The following is a 20,036-nucleotide window of genomic DNA, read 5'->3' as shown; positions in this document are numbered from 1 at the left end:
AACTTTACCAAATTCATTGATTAGCTCTAGTACTCTTCTGGTGGCATCTTTAGGATTCTCTATGTATAGTATCATGTCATCTGCAGACAGTGACAGTTTTACTTCTTCTTTTCTGATTTGGATTCCTTTTATTTTTTTCTTCTCAGATTGCTGTGGCTAGGACTTCCAAAACTATGTTGAATAATAGTGGTGAGAGTGGACATCCTTGTCTTGTTCCTGATCTTAGAGGAAATGCTTTCAGGTTTTCACCATTGAGAATGATGTCTGCTGTGGGTTTGTCGTTATGGCCTTTATTATGTTGAGGTAGGTTCCCTCTATGCCCACTTTCTGGAGAGTTTTTATGATAAATGGGTGTTGAATTTTGTCAAAAGCTTTTTCTGCATCTATTGAATGATGATATGGTTTTTCTTCTTCTATTTGTTAATATAGTGTACCACATTGAATGATTTGCATATATTGAAGAATCCTTGCATCCTTGGGATAAATCCCACTTGATCATGGTGTATGAACCTTTTAATGTGTTGTTGGATTCTGTTTGCTAGTATTTTGTTGAGGATTTTTGCATCTATATTCATCAGAGATATTGGTGTGTAATTTTCTTTTTTTGTAGTATCTTTTTCTGGTTTTGGTATCAGAGTGATAGTGGCCTCATACAATGAGTTTGGGAGTGTTCCTCCCTCCGCAATTTTTTGGAAGAGTTTGAAAAGGATGGGTGTTAGCTCTTCTCTAAATGTTTGATAGAATTCACCTGTTAAGCCATCTGGTTCTGGACTTTTGTTTGTTGGAAGACTTTTAATCACAGTTTCAATTTCATTACTTGTGATTATTGTGGTCATATTTTCTGTTTCTTCCTGGTTCAGTCTTGGAAGGTTATACCTTTCTAAGAATTTGTACATTTCTTCCAGGTTGTCCATTTTATTGGCATAGAGTTGCTTGTAGTAGTCTCTTAGGATGCTTTTTATTTCTGTGATGTCTGTTGTAACTTCTCCTTTTTCATTTCTAATTTTATTGATTTGAGTCCTCTCCCTCTTTTTCTTGATGAGTCTGGCTAATGGCTTATCAATTTTGTTTATCTTCTCAAAGAACCAGCTTTTAGTTTTATTGATCTTTGCTATTATTTTCTTTGTTTCTATTTCATTTATTTCTGCTCTGATCTTTATTATTTCTTTCCTTCTGTTAACTTTGGGTTTTGTTTGTTCTTCTTTCTCTAGTTCCTTTAGGTGTAAGGTTAGATTTTTTATTTGAGATTTTTCTTGTTTCTTGACGTAGGCTTTATTGCTATAAACTTCCCCCTTAGAACTGCTTTAGCTGCATCCCATAGGTTTTGGATTGTCGTGTTTTCATTGTCATTTGTCTCTAGGTATTTTTTGATTTCTTCAGTGATCTCTTGATTAATTAGTAGTGTATTGTTTAGCCTCCATGTGTTTTTGTTTTCTACATTTTTTTCCCCTGTAATTGATTTCTAATCTCATAGCATTTTGGTCAGAAAAGATGCTTGATATGATTTCAATTTTCTTAAGTTTACTGAGGCTTGATTTGTGACCTAAGATGTGATCTATCCTGGAGAATGTTCCATGTGCATTTGAGAAGAAAGTGTAATTTTCTGTTTTTGGATGGAGTGTTCTATAAATATCAATTAAATCTATCTGGTCTATTGTGTCATTTAAAGCTTGTGTTGCGTTATTAATGTTATGTTTGCATGATCTTTCCATTGGTGTAAATGAGGTGTTAAAGTCCCCCACTATTATTGTGTTACTGTCGATTTCCTCTTTTATAGCTGTTAGCAGTTGCCTTATGTATTGAGGTGCTCCTATGTTGGGTGCATATATGTTTGTAATTGTTATATCTTCTTCTTGGATTGATCACATGATCATTATATAGTGTCCTTCCTTGTCTCCTGTAACATTCTCTATTTTAAAGTCTATTTTATCTGATATGAGTATTGCTACTCCAGCTTTCTTTTGATTTCCATTTGCATGGAATATCTTTTTCCATCCCCTCACTTTCAGTCTGAATGTGTGCCTAGGTCTGAAGTGTGTCTCTTGTAGACAGCATATATATGGGTCTTGTTTTTGTATCCATTCAGCCAGTGTATGTCTTTTGGTTGGAGCATTGAATCCATTCACGTTTAAGGTAATTATCGATATGTATGTTCCTATGACCTTTTTCTTAATTGTTTTGGGTGTGTTTCTTAATTGTTTCTTAATTGTTTATGTGGGTCCTTTTCTTCTCTTGTGTTTCCCACTTAGAGAAGTTCCTTTAGCATTTGCTGTAGAGTTGGTTTGGTGGTGCTGAATTCTCTTAGGTTTTGCTTGTCTGTAAAGCTTTTGATTTCTCCATTGAATCTGAATGAGATCCTTGCCAGGTAGAGTAATCTTGGCTGTAGGTTCTTCCCTTTCATCACTTTAGATAGGTCATGCCACTCCCTACTGGCTTGTAGAGTTTCTGCTGAGAAATCAGCTGTTAACCTTTTGGGAGTTCCCTTGTATGTTATTTGTTGTTTTTCCCTTGTTGCTTTCAATAATTTTTCTTTGTCTTTAATTTTTGTCAGTTTGATTACTATGTGTCTTGGCATGTTTCTCCTTGGGTTTATCCTGCCTGGGACTCTCTGCGCTTCCTGGACCTGGGTGGTTATTTCCTTTCCCATGTTAGGGTAGTTTTCGACTATAATCTATTCAAATATTTTCTCGGGTCTCTCTCTTCTCCTTCTGGGACCCCTATAATGCGAATGTTGTTGCGTTTAATGTTTTCCCAGAGGTCTCTAAGGCTGTCTTCATTTCTTTTCAACTTTTTCCTTTATTCTGTTTGGTGGCAGTGAGTTCCACCATTCTGTTTTCCAGGTCACTTATCCTTTATTCTGCCTCAGTTATTCTGCTGTTGATTCCTTCTAGTGTATTTTTCATCTCTCTTTGTTTGTTCTTTAATTCTTCTAGGTGTTTGTTCTTTAATTCTTCTAGGTCTTTTAAAAATATTTCTTGCATCTTCTCGATCTTTGCCTCCATTCTTTTTCTGAGTTCCTGGATCTTCTTCACTATCATTATTATGAATTCTTTTTATAGAAGGTTTCCTATCTCCACTTCACTTAGTTGTTTTTCTGGGGTTGTATCTTGTTCTTTCATCTGGTACATAGCCTTCTGCCTTTTCATCTTGTCTGTCTTTCTGTGAATGGAGTTTTTGTTCCACAGGCTGCAGGATTGTAGTTCTTTGTGCTTCTGCTGTCTGCCCTCTGGTGGATGAGGCTATCTAAGAGGCTTGTGCAAGTTTCCTGACGGAAGGGGCTGGTGGTGGGTAGAGCTGGGTTTTGCTCTGCTGGGCAGGGCTCAGTAAAACTTTCATCCGCTTGTCTGCTGATGGGTGGGGCTGAGTTCCCTCTCTGTTGGTTGTTTGGCCTGAGGTGACCCAACACTGGAGCCTACCAGGCTCTTTGGTGGGGCTAATGGCAGACTCTGGGAGGGCTCATGCCAAGGAGTCCTTCCCAGAACTTCTGCTGCCAGTGTCCTTGTCCTCACAGTGAGCCGCAGCCACCCCCCCACCTCTGCAGGAGACCCTCCAACACTAGCAGGTAGGTCTGGTTCAGTCTCCTATGGGGTCACTGCTCCTTCCCCTGGGTCCCAATGTGCACACTACTTTGTGTGTGCCCTCCAAGAGTGGAGTCTCTGTTTCCCCCAGTCCTGTCGAAGTCCTGCAATCAAATCCTGCTAGCTTTCAAAGTCTGATTCTCTAGGAATTCCTCCTCCTGTTGTCAGATCCCCAGGTTGGGCAGCCTGACGTGGGGCTCAGAACCCTCACTCCAGTGGGTGGATTTCTGTGGTGTAAGTGTTCTCCAGTTTGTGAGTTACCCACCTAGCAGTTATGGGATTAGATTTTATTGTGATTGCGCCCCTCCTACTGTCTCATTGTGGCTTCTCCTTTGTCTTTGGATGTGGGGTATTCTTTTGATGAGTTTGTGTCTTCCTGCTGATGATCTGTCAGCAGTTAGTTGTGATTCCAGTGCTTTTGCAAGAGGGAGTGAGCGCATGTTCTACTCCGCCATCTTGAACCAATCTCTGGAGTCAAAGGCTTTTGTTTCTGCTCTACTACCCGTGTTTTCTAAAATAGGGATAAAAAAACTCTGTTAGCACTCACTAAGTATACACCAGTACACAGAGTGCTATGTTACAATGAAGGTGTACAGTAGAGCCTTTTCCTTGTAAGATTTGGTCCTTCTCTTTGAAAAAAATTAATTTGGAGCTGGAAAAAAACATTTGACAGCTAGGGTCTGCAATATCACACACTTGCTTTAGCTTTGAATTTATTTTAAAAATCTACTTTTATTCCATTTACTAGTTTTTAAACTCATTTTCCTTCGTTTAGAGTACCTTTTAGCTATCCAGATAGCTTTTAATGGAAACATTTTCTTTTTCACCAGCAGTAAACTGAAGGAAAATAAGATAATTCAGCCACTGAAATTTTTTCACCAAAATCTAGGTTTCATATGTGCAATTGCATATTATCACTCTTAAGGAAAAATAACTCAGATTTTGCATTTACCTTAATGAGCCTTAACAGGGCCATTAAGGTTGTTATTGGTAGGATGGTGGGCCATGTGCAGGAAGTGCCATGGCCTCTGTAGCCACAGTGTGATGGGAGGTAGGAGATGGGGAGGGAGACACGTGATACCCTCCACTGCAGTAGCATGGCAGATCACACACTGAGGAGATCACGGAGACAGAACAAGCATTTGTAGAGCCACGGAAGCAAGCACTTGGCCATTTCTGGGATGGTTAGTGCTTGTGGAGGGTATTTTTGCAAATATTATTGGGGAAAGTAAACATTTCTTTAGAGATATATTTTATCAAACTCTGTAAATAAACACCAGATTAAAGGAACCAGGGACTCCTGTGGGTGACAATAACCTCACTGCTAGAGCTTCCTTGGATCTGGAGTGACCTTCCAGTTCAGACCTTGTAATTCCCTGAACCTGGCAGTTTGATTTTCTTAGGGTCCCACGAGGTCTAGCTACATGATCAAGTTTCTTATTTTCCTCCCCATTTTCATTTCATTAAATGAAAATGAAACAGGAGGTTATTGTGCTTGAAAGGGGGACCAAGCTTAACAAACTGCTTATCAAAATACTCCTGAATTCTCAAATGCATCTGCAGATAAACCAGGAGTCCAGTAGATGTCCTATGTAGGGTCAGACCAACCTCTTCACATTGGAGGCTTCAACCCCTTCCGTGTATGGCCTGCTCTGCGTTCTCCCATCTCCCTCGGCTTACCTGTAGCCTCAGACCCTCAGGCCTCCCAAGCAAATGTATCCAGGAACCTGTCAAATCATCTCAATCTTACCCTTGAGAAGTCTCTTAGGCTGTTATTTCCTGTTTACACTACCTTCGCCTCACATGCTCATCAAATCACCCTGCAGTCAGGGTTTGCTGGAATGCCCAATACTGTCATGATATCATCCTGAATAGACTTGCAACAGGTCACAAGCTCTTTCAGGCTCCAAGCTGTCTGCATAAATAAACCCCATGACTTTTCTCCCCTCTTCTACCACTTACACTGTGTAGTAAGTGGAATTAAAGGAGACGTGTTAATTTCTTTGGTTTATATGTATCTGATTGTTCCTGTGCCACTTGGTTTAGTTGTGTTAGAGTTGTCATTGATTATAAGGACCTGAAGTTCAGGATATATGTTCTATCTGGTCTGAACGGTGCTCATCTTGGACCACATGCAGCTGGGTGCTTCATAGTGATGAGAGGATGAACATTTCGATTTTGGGTCTGACTCGCATTGTGCTGAAAGGCTGAGGTCCAGCCCCTCAGGTTGTGGACATATCTATCTTGGCTCTAACACAATAGCTGGTTGTTAAATCCCTTTCTACAGTCTATAGAATTTATATATTTGTTTTCCTCTCTAACATTCAATTTTGGGTTTATAAAATGGTATCCCTCCACTACAAAACCCTGTGCAAAGGGTAATATTCTTCAGTTTTGTCTGATGACAAAACCTTCTACCATAGCCACTCAAGCATATTCAAAATGAGAAAGGAAACACCTTCCTTTATAGAATAAGAATTTTAGCTTACATTTTAACACCATGGAAACTAGGCATTGGGATAGGATCTTTTCTGTCTAAACATACCCTTGGCTTTCAATTATACTTTCTATTTCACCAAAATGGCTTTAAAAATTCTTCCATCTTCACAACATTTTCCTTTATGTTGGGTTGGCAGGATCACCTTGAGCCCATCCCTCAGCTCTCATCAGCAAGTATTATCACTTCAAGAGAAGCATAAATTCGGGCAATCTGAGTGCAAAGGAGTCTCTCCGAGAAACTATTCTGATGCCACAGGAATGTGGTTTAAAATTAAAGCACATAGATAAGGGGTGGCCACTTTTAACTCTATAACTTATACAAGAAATAGTATCCTAAATAAATCCTTCACTCCTTTGAGAGTGAAGGATCAGGCCTTCCTCCAGGAAACACAAGCAAGATGCTGTTGAAGCACCACGGTTAGACTGCCAGATACTTGTGACTTTGGAAAATCATTTTGCTCCTCTGGGTTTCAATATCCCCCTCTGTGAAATGAGGTGTTTTTCTCTGGAGATTTTCTAAGGTTTTAAACTTACTTGTCAACAAATATTTATGAGAACCTACTGAATTCCAGGCACTCGAGATGAAATGAAAACAATGGAGATGGAGTTTCTAGTCACCCAGAACTCAGGGATAGTTTTGTATTTAATAGCCTGTCTATGGAAGGAAGATTGCCAATTATATTTAATAAGGATTTTATTTTAACGTTAGCCTTTGAATTGTACAATCTTATTCCACGTCATGCTTCTTTTGTCCTTTTTCTACTTGCTGGTCTTCCTCAATCATTCCTAGAGAGATATGACATGGCACTAAATTAAACACTTGTCTAATAAGATGTGTTGAGAAAACGCCAAATGTATTTTATTGGTCAGAATTTGTTTTGATGAATTGTGGTTGATATTTCCTGCATTCATGGGTGTGATTTAGAGAAAGAGAACAGATATTGTGCCCACATTTGGGTCTTACTGCTGTGTCATAATTATATAGCTGTATGGATAAAATATAGTTCAGAATAAAACATAGCTGAAATCTCTTCTCTTCTTAGCCTTATAAAATCACTCTACACAAATTTATCTATTGCTTTTAAGCAGTGGGTTTATATTTTTGAGAGCCAATATGTGCTGTTTCCCTACACAAACAGCTATGCTTAAAGCTTAATGAAGTAGGAAAGGCATTCAGGAAGAGCTAGAGCCAACATCTTGTATATTTGAACCCGTCTGTTCTGTCAGTGACCCATAGAGTGAAGAGCTGTGTCAGCTAATCATTTAGCTGACCATTGCTGACAGACAAATACCTCATGCTGAGCTGGGAGGGAATGTCACAAAAACATCAGAAGTCAACAAGGTGACACAGTTCCTGTGGGGTCCTGTGCTTATTTTTGCCTTTGCTTGGAGCTGAGCAATGGCACATAAAAATGCATCTTATCTGCAAATAACATACACATTTTAAGACTTTAAATTACTTTGTTTTCAGTGGTGTTTTTGAAACTACTTGGACACATATTTTTCCATTGATGATAATTAACTGATTAATAATATCATAGTCATCAAAAGAGATTGCATGTTTTCAAAGTCATGTAACAATAGATGAGCTCTTACATGGCTTTAACTGGAACACCTAATAATTATAACCTTGTAGATACAAGGGAAGAAATGTTTTCAATTGTAAACACAAACACAGAGAAACAAAACAAAAATTTGTCAGCAGAAGACCACCTGCTCATAAGACTACTACGCCAGAAAGCAGCTGTTTATTTAACGTATTGTTTCAGGGGACATAGTACTCTAATGAAACTATGGAAGTAGTGGTTTCCAACATTGTTAATAACAAAAGTCCTATCATCCACCTGCCCCATCATCTGCAAATTTCGAAGGATTTTTCCGCACAAAATTGTATTTTGTAAATAATTATGGGTTTTTCCATTTTTTTCCCTATCTTTTGGCCGCGCCACATGGCATGTGGGATCTTAGTTCCCCAACCAGGGATTGAACCTGCGCCCCCTGCAGTGGAAGCACAGTCTTAACTACTGGACCGCCAGGGAAGTCCCCTGGGTTTTTCCATTTTAATACGCAAAGGCAATTTTAGCTACCAGTTAACCATTATGATGAATATGAAACAACAGATATTCAACACTGAATTTCTATAATTCCCACCCAAACCAAAGAAACTTGTAGATATCACAGACTCCCTTATGGTGACCAAGTATGTGACTTTTTTAGACATTTAAAAATCTTGAAAATGGTACGTGAAGCCCATTGCTAGTTTCTAGGAAGTTTTAGAGTTTTAGAGCTCTCTTACGAGGAAACTCAACGATGCATAAAAATTATAGTGTGAATTTAGCTGTGTTTGATGCATTTAAGAGTTCTTTTTCTAAGAATGTGAAGAACCAAGCTATGTTTTCCTAGCAGAATTAAAGAAACTTTCTCTCTCATTGCAAGACAAATTTGATGGGTCCCCTTATAGCTGAGTCTTTTTGTAATTATCAAAAGATGTGTGGCTCAACAATGGAACTGTTTATTGTTCTTGGCAGACCTGAATGGGCACAATATGAAACAGGCTGGGATGCAAAGAATGGAATAAACTAACTAAGGATTTTTCATAAAAATGTGGACTACCAATTCTATTGTGAGATGGTGGATATTGCAAAATGTGGAAGAAGATAGGAAAATATTTTTTTCTCCTTACTAGTTATACTGCCTCTGAGAATTAATGTTGGTTCTTGGGAAGTGTGTGTGTGTGTGTGTGTGTGTGTGTGTGTGTGTGTGTGTGTTACAACAGCTATCTACTGAACAGACTGTATAGTGGACATGTGATACCAAATGTGTTGCTTAGACCCACTCTAGATTGTTTTGTGATCTTTGAGCCTTAAAGGTATATCTGCATCCCCACCGCAACCCTACACTATTTTTTAGGGCCTGATGTGTCAAATGCTACCGAGTCTGTTTCCTGGAGCACTGGGAATGTTCTCTTTTAGACTGAATACTTCAGGTTCTGGGAAAGATATTTCTGGGGGAAAGAGGAAAGATACTTGAGGTGAGATCCCTTCTAGAAGGTCAGCGGTAGGATTTGCTGAGAGTGGGAGGAGGATTGCACAACAGAGATGCCCCATTAGAGAGGCATGGTTGTAAGTACAGGGGAGCAAACTTAGGAGCTAGGATGCAGGTGACTATGAGGACGCTCCTTCCATCATAAATTATTTTCTTGGATGGTCTACCCTTGAACATGAGAAAGGCCACATGAAGTTTTATGTCCATCAATCAACCCTCTGCCCATTCCACCCTCCTATGGTTTTTCCCTCAGTTTTATCAAGAAATAATTGACATAAATCACTGTAAAAGTTTCAGGCATACAGTGTGATGGTTTGATTTACATATATTGTGAAATCCCTATGGTTTATTATTTTTAGTTACCGCAAATCATTCTGTCAAGACTGTTGTGTCTGAATAGGTTTGTGTGACGGTGTTATGGAGGACAAAGATGAAGCAAAATGACAAATGACCTTTGTTTTATTTTTTTTTTAGTATAGTCAATTTACAATATTGTGTTAGTTTCAAGTGTGTAGCAAAGTGATTTGGTTATACATACATACATATATATATATATATCTATATTCTTTTAAAATTCTTTTCCATTATAGTTTGTTACAAGATATTGAATATAGTTCCCTGTGCTATACAGTAGGTCCTTGTCATTTATCTATTTTATATATGGTAGTGTGCATCTGTTAATCCCATACTCCCAATTTACCTCCCCCACCTTCTTTCTGTCTTCCTGTCTTTCTCACTGTCTTTCTCTGTCTGACTACTTCACTTAGTATGATAATCTCTAGGACCATCCATGTTGCTGCAAGTGGCATTATTTCATTCTTTTTTATGGCTGAGTAATATTCCATTGTATGTGTACCACATCTTCTTTATTCATTCACCTGTTGATGGACACTTAGGTTGCTTCCATGTTTTGGCTATTGGAAATAGTGCTGCTGTGAACATTGGGGTGCATGTATCTTTTCAAATTAGAGCTTCTGCCTTTTCTGAATATATGCCCAGGAGTGGGATTGCTGGATCATATGGTAACTCTATTTTTAGTTTTTTAAGAAACCTCCATATGTAATTGGCTGCACAGATTTACATTCCCACCATCAGTGTTGGAGGGTTCCCTTTTCTCCACACCCTCTCCAGCATTTGTTATTTATTGACTTTTTGATGATGGCCATTCTGACCAGTGTGAGGTGATACCTCATTGTAGTTTTAATTTGCATTTCTCTAATAATTAGTGATGTTGAGCATCTTTTCATGGGCATATTGGCTATCTGTATGTCTTCTCTGGAGAAATGAAATGACTTTTATTTTAAATCTATTAAAAATCTATTTTTAATAATCTATTTATTTTTAAATCTTTTATTAAAAATCTATTAAAGAGGAAGATGATGCTTACTTCAAGGAGGGTGGGCTGACAACTGAGCTTCCCCTTCACATTTCCTCCTACAGGGTTCCCCAAACAGTGTCTCAAACCATATTAATAGGTGTTCCACCCCAAGAAAGAGTTCTAGAGCCAATTAAGTTTGGGATATGTTGTGTACCATAGGAGATTCACAATATACATTAACAGTCTAAAAAAAAAAATCTGAGAAGTCCTGCAGTAGAGAAAATTATTTAACTTTACTTAATCCAGTATTTTCCACTGAATTTAACTGTAGACTCCATTTTTCATAGGATGTGTTTTTCATGGAACAAGATTGACATACGGAGGACACTACCACATCTTCTTTCTTGAGACAATGTCTTCCTTTACTTCTATGACATCACACTCTTGGTTTTCTTCTTACCTATCTGGGTCCTTCTGCCTCTTTTGCTGGGTCATTGTCTTCTGCTTGGTCATTAGACATTCGATTTCCTTAAGGAGTAGTCCTAGCCTTCTCCTCTTTTTGTTCCCTGTTCTCCTCTTCTTTCACCCATGCCTATGGCTTTAATGACTGCCTCATGAAGATGTCTCACAAATCTCACAAAAATATCTCCAGTCTAGACCTCTTCTCTAAAACTCAGACCTGTGTATTCATCAGCTTACTTGACATCTCTACTTGGATGTCTGAAAGAACTTCCAACTCAATGTTAAATCAAGATCGTTGTCTTTCTGTCTTTGCCCAGTGTTCTCGCAGTCTTCCTTTTCTCAGGAAATGGTATTATAACTTATTGTTATGCAATCAGAAACTTGGAATCATCCTTGACACCACTCTCCAGTATACTCAGATATGTATAATATCCTTGACACCACCCTCAGATATACATCAAATAGGATAGGATACTTCCTTTTTTTTTTTTTTTTGCCATGCTGCACAGCTTGCCAGATCTTATTTCCCCCACTAGGGATTGAACCTGGGCCATGGCAGTGAATGTGCCAAGTCCTAACCACTGGACCTCCAGGGAATTCCCTAGATGTTACTTCCTAAGAACCTTAAATCCATCCACTTCTCTCCGTCTCCATTTCCCCTGATTTGGTCATGTTACCAACTTTTCACACCTGGGATCCTACAAAGGCTTATCTGGTTTTGTAGCATCCACTCTTGCCTTCTTTAAGCCATTGTCCACACTACAGCCCAAGTGATGGTTCTTATCACAAATCTAATAACATCTTCCCCCTTAGAAGACTCCATTGCTCTTAGAAAAAGACGAAATCCTTAAGTCACGAAGGCCCTGTGAGATTCGACCTCTATCTCTTGTTTCAGCCTCATTTTGCACTACTCTACTCATAACTCTCTTGTCCTGATTTTTCTTGTTTTAAAAAACTGAGATATCATTCACTCTTTTTGGTACTCACTTTTTATGGTATATCATACTATAAAATTCACTCTTTTGAGGTGTACAGTTCAATCATTTTAGTATATTTTCAAGGTTGTGCAACCATCACCACAATCTAATTCAACTATTTTCATCCCCTCTAAAAGAAATCTATTAGCATTCACTCTCTATTTCCTTCTACCCCAGGCCCTGGCAACCGCTAATCTATATTCTGCCTCTATGGGTTTGCCTATTCTGGACATCTCATATAAGTGAAATCATGTAATGGACCGTGGCCTTTTGTGTCTGTCTTTCTCTTACTTTGCATACTGTTTTCAGGGTTCATCCATGTTATAACATTTATCAGTATTTCATTCCTTTTTATCGCCACATTGTATGTATATTTTGTTCATTCATTCATCAGCTGGTGGACATTTAGGCTGTTTCCACTTTTTGGCTCTTATGAATAATGCTTCTATGAACATACATGCACAAGTTTTTGTGTGAACATATTCTTTTGGGAGTATACCTAGGGGTAGAATTGCTTGGTCATTATGGTGATTCTATGTTTAACTTTTGAAGGTCTGCCAAACTGTTTTCCAAAGTGGCTGAACCAGTTTTCATTCCTACCAGCAACGGATGAAGGTTCCAAGTTTTCCACATCTTTGCCAACTTGTTATTGTCCATCTTTTTGATTACAGCCATATTAATAGTTATGAATTGGCATCTCATTGTGGTTTTGATTTGCATTTCCCTAGTGACTAATGCAGTTTCTGTTTTACGTTTAATTTCTGAAATGCATCATATTCCCCATTGCTATAGGGTCTTTTTGCATGCACAGTTCCCTTTTCCCCAATCCCTTAACCTATAACTTGACTCTTCCGTCTGTTCTCTTTATGCAGATTGCAATTGTCATTTCCTTAAGGAAGTATTCTCTGATATTTCTAGGTCAAATTCACCGACCATAAGCTCTCATAGGTTCCTGTGATTCTCACTCATAGCGCTTACCACAGTTGTAACTCTACATTTATATATTGTGAGTTTATGATTAGTGTCTTCTCTACTAGACTATGTTTCATGAAAGTAGGAAACTTGTTTATATTACTCCCCATTGCATTTTCATCACAGGCAATGCCTGGCATATAGCTGTTAATACAGTCAATCAATATTTTAGGAATGAATGAAAGAATAGATTGATCCTGTGTTACAGAAGCATCTTTAATAGGTAAAGGCATTCAATGCTGCTGTGTATCCCTGTGGAATTTCTTAGAAGACAGTTTAAGGTCACAAATCCTCTCTCTATGTGAACATACTTTGGCGAGTTAGAAAAGATAAATGGGAGGAGAAAGTCAGGGCAGAGAGAAATGTCTGTAGGAATGAAGGATAGACACTTTTCATCAGATTACTTTTGCATACCCTTATGAATTAAAAAGTAATGGGTTATTATGATTTTGGACAGCTTGTGGAAATCAACTCATTTGTTTTTTAAGCTAATTTCCTCATGAATTGGTTTCCCTAAAATTGTTAAAATGAAAATTCAGTTTCCTTTCAGTGCATTGACCCTTTTTCTGCTACTTGTCTTTGCATTGGCCTATAGGCACTATTTGCCAAGCCTTAGACTTCTTAAAAAAAGCAAAATGGAGGAGTTCTAGCAACATTTATCCACTGACACAAATTATCTCCATTGGTCATTTCTGTCTGAAACCCAAGATTCTTATTCATTTCAGTTGAATGCTTTTGCTAAGCATTAGATGACATTTACTTCTACAAATGAAAGCTAGAATTTCAGGAAAATCTTTTCTAACATCCTCTAGCATTTATCATTTCAAGTGACCCACAGTAAAGAGTAGCATGCACACCCTCGCACTCTGACACTCAGTGGAGATATCAGCTGGCGGTTAGGACCCTTTACTCAAATGCATTGTATCTAGCAAAGGAAGAGAGTGACCAGTACTCCATACACATCAACAAACAATGACATCCTGAAGCATAATGACCAGAAGCATGGTAGCCCCCGCCTCACCTGTGGTCAAGTGTAGCCTTGGGTAATAAAGATGGAAAACAGCAATACTAAAGAAAACATACCTGTAAAGAGGCTTTTCCTAAATTGCTAAAGGTGCCAAGCTTCTTTTCCTCCTCCCTGTTAGTAAACTCTTCATGGTTGAAGGCATGGAGGCCTAATGACAGGAGATGGACATGTCATAGACAGAAGTGGCCCTTGGACCCTGGAGGTCACTGTGTGGTGGTGTGTGTGAAGGAATGTGCATCCTTTTCACGTCTTTGTTCCAGCGGACATGGTCCACTGGCAAATCCTGTTGCACTAAGATCGGAGGGTGCAGATAACCCAAACATAATCCAGACATGTGGACATTGTTTCTGTGACATGGCATTCCAAATCCAAAGTGCACCACCCCTCTCAAAAAACAAACAAGGCTTTGGTTTCTTCCTGCCTGTAGAACTCTGGATCTCTAAGTCCCTCATTTTCTCGATCGCTAACTCTTTCTCTCTCTGTGTATCTGTTGCTTTCAGTCTCTTTCTCTTCGTGTCTCTCGTCTTATGTCTCCATTAACTAAATACTTATACTTCAGATGTGTTATGTATGTCTCCTAGATATTGCGTGTTCAATACCTATAGATACAGTTGACTATTTAATATACATAAAACATGTAGCATGTTTGCACAAATCATATATATATATATATATATATATATATATATATAAAACATGTATGTATTCATACCCCAAATACTTACAACTCCCAATTAAAAATGAAAAAGGAAACTCTCAAGTCAATCTGGCACTGAATGGGCAAACATAAATGATCTAACTACATTTTACAGGGGAAAGACAATTTAGTTTTGTCAGAAATAGTGTGAGGATGAACTGGAGTTTATGAATACTTGTCCAAATAGACTCAGTGCCCTTACCTGGGCTTCCCTGCCTATGGGCTCAGCCACAGTCACTCTGTCAACAACTTGGGTTCTCTGTATCAGCTCTTGGGCTCCACCTGGGCTCCTTCTTTGGAACCTTTCCTTGGTACTCCTGTTATTTGTTGTTAACTTCACCCTATGGAGTCTGTCCTGTTCGCTACATATTCACCTGGACCAAGCTCTTTGTATCTGCTTTGGCTCCCAGATCCTTCTTCCCCTGGAGTACTGATCCTAATACCCTGAAGCCACAGGGAAGTAATGTCAGACACTCATTCCCACAGACCTTGGTGTTTCCAGGTGGTTCCTTCTGGCCTCTGCTCTGGGATCTCTGCCCCCAAGGGCCTACCTGGTCCTTTAGAGCCACAGCAGATTTTCAGGGAGCATGGAACCCTTGTTGGGTGGCTTCAGAAAGCATACCTGGGCCCCAGTGCCTGGGTTCTCAGGACCAGGCGCCTCAACTCTAGGCCTCTGAACCCTCCAGAGGCTACAGAGTGACATGCAAGGCTGGCAGTGAGCCCCATGGCCTCCTCTTACTGCAGCCAGGAAAGCTCACGTTCTAGTACATGGCCTAGGACACTTGGTTCTGTTGGCATTCCTTCTGCCCCAACTGTGTAGCAGCTGCAATGGGAGCAATGCACCTGCAACTCAAGGACATTGCTGTGCTCTTGCCTGCAGGGGCAGTTATATCAGGACACGTGGAACTCCAGGTCCATGAGGAGTAATGTGGTTTGCCTTGCATTTGGTGGAAGAAGCAGAGAGTTAAATAGAACTTTTCATCCAGATTAGGAAGCCTCCATTATAGGACTTCTCAAATGTTCTAGCATCATTAAGGCACAAATTTGGGGCTGTGCTTGGTGTAAGTTGGCCTCAAGATTATCATAGTTTTGCCTAGAGGTGGGTAAATGGCCAGTGGTACCAGGTAGCTTCAGAATAGAATGACCAAGCCTCAGGGCTTAGTTTTAGGAAGAGCTAAGGGTCGTGATTTTTGATGAACTGGTATGACTCCCTTCCCTCCTTTCCCTTATTCTAATCTCTGACCAAACTCTCTCACACTGACTGAATGCTGTGAGGTAGAGGATGTTCTCGTGAAGATTACGCTCATCACCCTGTGCCGCCCAACCCTGCTCCCATCTGCATCCAGCCTCATTAGGAGGGCAGGTTCTGGATTCAGGTTCCCCAGGCTGGATTCTAGTTCCACCTCCACTGTTCACTTTATGCAAGTCACTTTTACCTCTGAGCCTCAGTTTCTACAAAATGGCAATAATAACAGTAGGTTCTAGTAGGCTAGAACAGTGCCTGGCATGTGGAGAGACTAAAAAGTATTAGCTATTGTTACCATCATTGTCACTATGATCAGTCTGCCTTCACACATCACCCAGAGTCCTAATGTGTGACTCTCACTGGTCCAGACTCTTGAACTCTGTCCATCTTGGATAATCTACACCGACAATTGAGTAAAACAGCCTCTGGGAATTCTAAGAGGGCCTGCCTTGGTATACCTATATAGACATACCTCACCACAGGGAAAGTCACACACGGGGAAGAACTGAACTTCTATCAGAACATCTGAATTCGGGGCAATTATGGCATTTATCTCCGCCACCTCTGGGCACCTCTGCACTCTTCGGGCAGTGTCATCAGGGCCCTGGTGGTTGACTCATATCTGATATATTTTATGGAACCCCACAGGACGCCTTCTGGCCTGCCAAAGCCAAGACCTGAAGCATGTTCTCTAGCACTGGGACTTTCAGAACACTGTCCAAGAACAAACAATGCCTGACTCCCCTACTGTTTACACACCAAGAAGCTGCAGACCAACTTCTGGGGATCTTTCAGGTAGATAGTGACCACCGGAAGTTGTCCTCATTTTTCATTGCCTTCAAATAGAACAATATTTGACCCAGCAGGACCAGATTTCCACCTGTGCCCTGGGGACTTGTTCCAGGAACCTTGAACAAGATATGAGGAGTGTTGTATAGGAAATGGTGGACCTAAAATAATCCCATGGTCAGCTTCTATATACAGTCCTTGGATGAAGGTAACCGAAGGAAGCCATCACAGAAACCCATCTCCCACCTGGGAAGAACTTTAACTTACTACCAATCAAATCTGATTATCCCTTTGAGCCATGGGTTAATGGCAGAAGGGAAACTGAATGAATAGTGCACTTGATATTGTATCAGTGTGATTTTCGCTTCTTTGAATCCAGATGTTTCTGACTCTAAAGCCCAGAACTCTCTATCACACCTCACTGCCTTTTTCTAATGGTACAGCAGATGCCCACCCTCAAAGAGACCCACCTCCTAAAAGGACATGAGAAATACTATCTATCAGGACTTCCCTGGTGGTCCAGTGCCCCCTGCACTGGGAGCGTGGAGTCTTAGCCACTGGACCACCTGGTAATGATGTTGTGCAACACAGATGGATTAGAGGTAATTTTTTCTTCTTTTCTGTAATTTCTCCTGTGCAACCTGCATGTCTTCTGGTCTTGCCTGTGAATCAGTTCACCGTGTCTCATACTATCTCTGTGTCATTGTCACTGCTCTACTCCAGGTCCTCCCTCATGATCCCTCTGCCCTGCTGATGTCATTTGCCTACAAGCCATGCTTCTGTTTGCTCTGTCCAGTCTACTTCCTCCAGAACCGCTGCAAATCATATTACCCAGGCCTCAGCTGATCTGGGCACCCTGCTCCCCTCGGCACTCTTCTCACTGCTTGTGACCCTGACAACGACTCCCCTCACCTCCCCACCCCAGTCCCCACCCCATCTTGCCACCACACTGCCTGCTCTGATCCTCCACTCGTCTGGCCATTGCACCACCCCGTGAGTCTCTTTGGAGTGGCCCCAGACACTGCTGCTTGGGGACCAAGGTCCCTTGGCCTCCACTGAGGATTAAGAGCAATAGCCTCACAGCCTGGGCTTTGCTGGACTGAGTACAATGCGGAAAAATGTGCTCTCTTAATTCCTTATAAAGATTTTGCTGGTAACACATATATATGGAATCTAAAAGAAAAATGGTCATGAAGAACCTAGGGGCAAGACGGGAATAAAGACACAGACCTACTAGAGAATGGACTTGAGGACACAGGGAGGGGGAAGGGTAAGCTGGGACGAAGTGAGAGAGTGGCATGGACATATATACACTACCAAACGTAAAACAGATAGCTAGCGGGAAGCAGCCGCATAGCACAGGGAGATCAGCTCGGTGCTTTGTGACCACCTAGAGTAGAGGGGTGGGATAGGAAGCGTCGGAGGGAGACACAAGAGGGAGGAGATACGGCGACATATGTATATGTGTAACTGATTCACTTTGTTATAAAGCAGAAAGTAACACACCATTGTAAAGCAATTATACTCCAATAAAGATGTTTAAAAATAAAATAAAGGGGCTTCCCTGGTGGCGCAGTGGTTGAGAGTCTGCCTGCTGATGCAGGGGACGTGGGTTCGTGCCCCAGTCCGGGAAGATCCCACATGCCGCGGAGCGGCTGGGCCCGTGAGCCATGGCCGCTGAGCATGCGCGTCCCGAGCCTGCGCTCCGCAACGGGAGAGGCCACAACAGTGAGAGGCCCGTGTACTGCCAAAATAAATAAATAAATAAAATAAAATAAAGATTGTGCTGAAAAAACCAAACCAACCAACCAAATGAATGACAAACCGTACCCATGGCCACCTTTCCCCAAATTAGGGTGGATGAATTGGGTGGTTTCAGTGCCTACTCTGTGCCCAGCCACTGCTATGCCAGGTGCTGGAACACACAAGACCGGAGGATCCAAGTTCCGCCCTCACAGAGCTCACGTGGCAGTGGGGACTGCACATAAACAAGTCAACCAGCAAACATAAATACTGTAATTTCAGGTGGTGATAAATGCTGTGCAGTAAATAAGTTAGGGTGGGAAAGTTAATGGTCAAAGCAAACACTTATGAGGGAAGGGATCTCACCCTTACACACCTAATCTCTAGCTGGAGAGGCCTTCTTTAATAAAAATTTAATGAAAAAACATTTTATATTGCAATTGGTAGAATATTCATCTCTGTGAAATTGAAGGTAGAAGTGTTGCAAATATTTACGCTACTTTTACGTAAGGACCCCTCTTGGGAAAACTTGGTGTCAGTTCCTTACAAGTTATAATCTGGCAACTTAGATACAGAAATATAAATTATAAAGTTATTGCCTTGGAATAATTTTAAAAGCTAATTTACTGTTGGAATTCTAGATTCACAGTATCCCTCCCAGAGTCTGCTGAGTGCCTGCAGTCCATGCTCATTACCTCGTGGTCCCCTGTGTGTTAATGATTGTGGTAATTACCTGCAGGTGTCTTTAGTTCCATCTTTAAGGGATAGGGGTTTCACCTGGCTTAATTCCGATTAAAGTATTTACCTCTCCTCTATGCAAATTCTCCCTGCAACTGGAAGTATTCAAGTAAATCTTGCTGCCAGTTAAGACTGTGCTGCTAAGATAATACTGAGATTTGAGGGGATAGTTTTTGCTACCTATTGTTTTGCATTTTACTTTGTGAGGGCAACAAACATAGATTCAAGACGATTTTATTGAAACTAAGACAAAACCCAATGATGATGATGATGATAATGGGAAATATTAGTCTAGTGCCTTTTAGTTAGAAACTTCCAAACAAAAAATAAAGTTCAAAGGTTGTTCTTATGATAGATATATATCCCCTCCATAACTGATAGAATTATCTATAAACATATACATTTCTCCTCCAAACTGGCTTTTCTTAACATGGGTCATTTACAAGGAGATTATAAACCATTTAGGGCCATGCTTCAAAAAAACTGAGGTAAAAGTTACATACAGTTAACTGCACAGGTCTTAAGTGTAATATTCAATCAGTTTTGATAAATGTATTCACCTTTGTGACCACTACTGTAATTAAGAACATTTCCATTACCCAGAAAATTCCCTAATGTCATAGTTTGAAATACGGCAGACTGTATTTGACTATAAAAATAATTGCAGCCTGAAATCTGACTTATTCTCGTTAATACATTTAACCAGGATATTAACCAAATGAGTCATTTTCTTTAACACCTGCTGGCGATTAAATATTGCTCATTGCCCATGGTCTTATCAGCACTGCCAAAATCATTTAGGGAAAACTTTACTCCTGAGGCAGCAAAAGTTTGCTGATTAATTTAACAACGAGCTAATTATAAGAGTTTCTTACAATTAGTTGGAGGTGCGAGGCTTCATTTCATTTACATCAAACATGTCCATCATCAGTATCTTTTGGGCCC

The 20,036-nt window shown here is 40.3% G+C and overlaps 1 pseudogene; it reads right to left on the bottom strand.

Moving 5' to 3' along the window:
- Positions 1–12,401: 12,401 nt before the first annotated feature.
- Positions 12,402–20,036, bottom strand: part of LOC136121978 (uncharacterized) — a 126,589-nt pseudogene continuing 118,954 nt past the window's right edge.

Source organism: Phocoena phocoena, chromosome 4 (genome assembly GCF_963924675.1).
Source record: "Phocoena phocoena chromosome 4, mPhoPho1.1, whole genome shotgun sequence".
Lineage (NCBI taxonomy): Eukaryota > Metazoa > Chordata > Mammalia > Artiodactyla > Phocoenidae > Phocoena > Phocoena phocoena.
Note: the sequence above shows the minus strand (reverse complement) of the source record. Positions and strands in the feature narration are given on the sequence as shown.